The sequence below is a fragment of the Athene cunicularia genome (genome assembly GCF_003259725.1).
Source record: "Athene cunicularia isolate RWA chromosome 1 unlocalized genomic scaffold, athCun1 chr1_part3, whole genome shotgun sequence".
In the NCBI taxonomy this organism is placed as follows: domain Eukaryota; kingdom Metazoa; phylum Chordata; class Aves; order Strigiformes; family Strigidae; genus Athene; species Athene cunicularia.
Genome location: NW_020799093.1, coordinates 703619 through 707051, shown reverse-complemented (window position 1 = coordinate 707051; position 3433 = coordinate 703619).

The window sequence follows — 3433 nt, the reverse complement described above, 5'->3', positions numbered from 1 at the left end:
CCCTCCCCCCCTTAACTACATTTTCCTATTCCCTCTCCCCTAACCCTGCCACAACACAAGATTTAGGCTTAATTCCTCATTTGTTATTTTTTTAGCTTCTGAAAAATTCTTTCCTTCTCTCTCTGCTCTTGCCATGTCTGTGTTTCACATGCTTTAAGCTCAGGAAACTGAGGTAACCCTTTCAGAACGGTAGTGCTTTGAGAGACACAAGATCACCAGATCTCCCCATCTGCAGATCCTGGTGGCTGTGCCAACCTCTCACCACCTGCAGCAGCTCCTTCCTCTGGCCTTTGTGCAGGTCACCATCCTCTCCCCCCTATTCCTCCTGCACCCTTCTCCGGTTCCCTGCACACACCAGCTGCCTCTGCCTCTTCCAGTGCCTCCTGCCACTACCCCTCCAACCAGAGGTCCTGTGAGCTCTGCTTGAATCAATGCTGCGTACTGCTCCTAAGAGACAGAGGCATCCTCAGAATGGACACTCAAGGGACTTGGCTTCTATACCCAAGTCTTCCTCCCAACACAAGACAAATTATTCAGTTGTCTTTGCTCACAGATTTCTATCTGTAATATGGTATTTGTACTCCAGAATGGTTTAATGATTCTTGACTTTGAAGTCTGGCAAGCACTGAAGCACTCTGGTGACAGGTCAAAGGTGAGTTTCCAGCGGGTCCCCCTGGGAGCGGAAGATCCCAGATCTGCCGAGTGGACATTTACAGGCACCTGCGTTCAGCCTGCCTTGAGCTTTTCTCCCAGCCTAGGTATCAGCTGGGCACCTGTACCAAATGTATCCACACGGGGTTCCTCTTTCTTTCAGGGGCAAGCTCATGGGAAACAATCTTGTCTCTCTTTTCAGGACTTCTTTAATTTCCTCCAGTGGAAAAAATGGAAAGCTAGGAACCAGGGAGAGGTAGATAGGATAGGAGGGTATGCTGGGGATGGGGACATTGTCTTCTCATCCTCACTGTCCCACCTGGCCCCAGACAGCACAGGCAGCCCATGGGTTGCCAGCACTTGCTGTCAGTGCTAAGATTTTGAATTCAGGGTGGTCTGAATGCCCCCTTGAAAAGGGTCTCTGCTGGTGTAAAGGGCTGCTGATGCCAGGCCAGCAACCATGATGTCAGCCCTAGTGTTAAGCCTTAGGGGTGGCTTTCTAACATTTGCCCTCTGCATCACTCATGGCGCGCCATCAGCAGCAGAACAAAGGAAAAGCAGTAGGAAGCATACAGATACCAGAAAGCTCAGAGTCCAGGTGGGCAACAGCCCTGCATGTTTCAAACCAAGCAGAAAATCGAAATCTTAAATAGAGGCAAGACCTCCTCCAGAGGAAGGGATGCTCTGGACTAGGGAGGCAACAAAGCAGTGAAGGGACTCCTTTACCCTTGTAACAAACCATAGGACACCAACATCTCACTGCAGCAACCTCCACTTAGTAGCTTTCCTGAAGACCTCGTTTACTGCAGATACCCTCTTTGCCCCAGTCTCCACAGCATTTTTCTGGTGTGTTTTTTCAAAGACCATGATTTACCAGTTCCAGAATTGCAGGGAGTGCTCCAGCTCCCAACAGACAGCATCCACTTCCAAATGGGAGAATCAGAAAGAGGGAGATAGTGAGTGCAGTGTAGTTAGTTCTGCAATTATCTATGGACAAGTTGAAGAACTGATCTTTACAGGCAGTAAAGTAACTATTTGATAGCTTCCATCATCCAAAATTTCTATAAAACTTCCCCTGATCTCCTTGGAGAGTTTTAAAATGTTGACAAGAGTAAAGAGAATTGGGGGGAAGACAGAGGACAAGGGTAACCAGGAAAAGGAGGGCACCAAGAACCATCAGCACCAGTAGGAAGAACGAGGGGGATAAAACAGGAAAGGGAGTACTGAAACCTATAACATACATGAGGAAGCAGGATGGCAGCCAAGGGGGAACACAGAAATCCCTAATAAATTTAAGTCAAGTGGATGTGGTCTAAGGCAATTTGCTTGTTCCCCGATAAAATTATTAGTTATGCCAGAGTGATGTCACCACCAAGTCTTGAACCAGAAGATTCACAGGAACCAAAGAGACATGAACCTGCCAACTGCTTTATAAGGTCCAAGAAAGGCACAGTTCTCTAGCTTTCAAATATATCAAAGTTATTAGCTACTATGCTAAAAAGATGCTGAATAGCATTGAAGCGGTAATTTGTGCAGACTCACTGGTCCCCCACATCACTGCCAGGAAAAGAGAAGCAAAGGTTTAAAGAGACAAGGAGTGGAATGTGCACCTCCAGGCACTGGGTTCACATTCACCCTGGGGCAACTTCACCAAGTGCTGCCGGGGGATGCCAAGAGGCAGCTCCAGTGTTACAAACAACCGTGAACCCCTCCAGGTAACATCAGGTTAATGACATGGTGGGGCGATGCCTTCACCCACCTCCCTGCTGCAGCTCATCTCCAGCCCTGGCAAGGCCAGCCCTGTGTCAGCTCCTACAGCCGTGGCGGGGAGGAGAGAACAGGCAAGACCAGTTCAGTGGTGGTTGGACTGGATGATCTTCAAGGTCTTTTCCAACCTAGACAATTCTGATTCTATACTGCCCGCTGCGCCCTTCCCAGCGTCTCTGCACCTCGGCATCCCAACTGAAAAAGATCTTGTTTAGCAAACTCACAGTGGAAATAGCCCTCATTTAAACAATAACAACAGATTGCTGTTGCCACATTCAGCACCAACCGCAAACCTTTGCTGGTGAGGTTAACAGGGTGACCGAGTACAGGTGGGGAGAGAAGCTACAGGGGTAAGGGGCTGTTCCCTCCCTCAGCAAAACGCTGCCATTAACACGTGAACTGTAGGGAACTCGAGAGGGCGGTTTCTCCCGCTGCTCGTGCTACATCCACACAGGCCGATTAAAGAGCAAAGCGCTGTGCCCAAGTCTATAAACCCGCATGAGACTTGAGCCGATCGAACCATCGCCCCTCCCCAAAATTTCCTTCTCGTCAGCGGCTGTTAATAGGCGGGATACGCAACCGGGCGGGGAGGAACTCGCCCTCCTCGCAGGCTCTTCCCTCAGCACTCAATTCAATCCACCGAGCCTTCATTCAACCCAGCGCGCCTTCAGAGGGAGACGCTGGAAGGTTTAAAAAAAACCAACCAACCAAACAAACAAACAAAAAAAAAACCCAAAAACCCACGCAGCCAAACCAAACAAAAAAACCCCAGCACCCAACCACCCCGAAAAACCGCAAAACACCAACCACAAACCCCACAACAACCCAGACGGGTTTCTCCCTGGCGGGACACCGTCCACTCGCACCCGGTGAGCTCGCCCGCAGCGAGAGCCCCGGGGCCTCTCCGCGCGGAAAAAGAACGCGTAAAGGCAGAGAGAGGAGGCGCGACGAAGCGCCGCGGGTGCCGGGCGCCGCCGACGGGCACCGCCCGCCCCGGAAACGCGGCGCAGCGCCT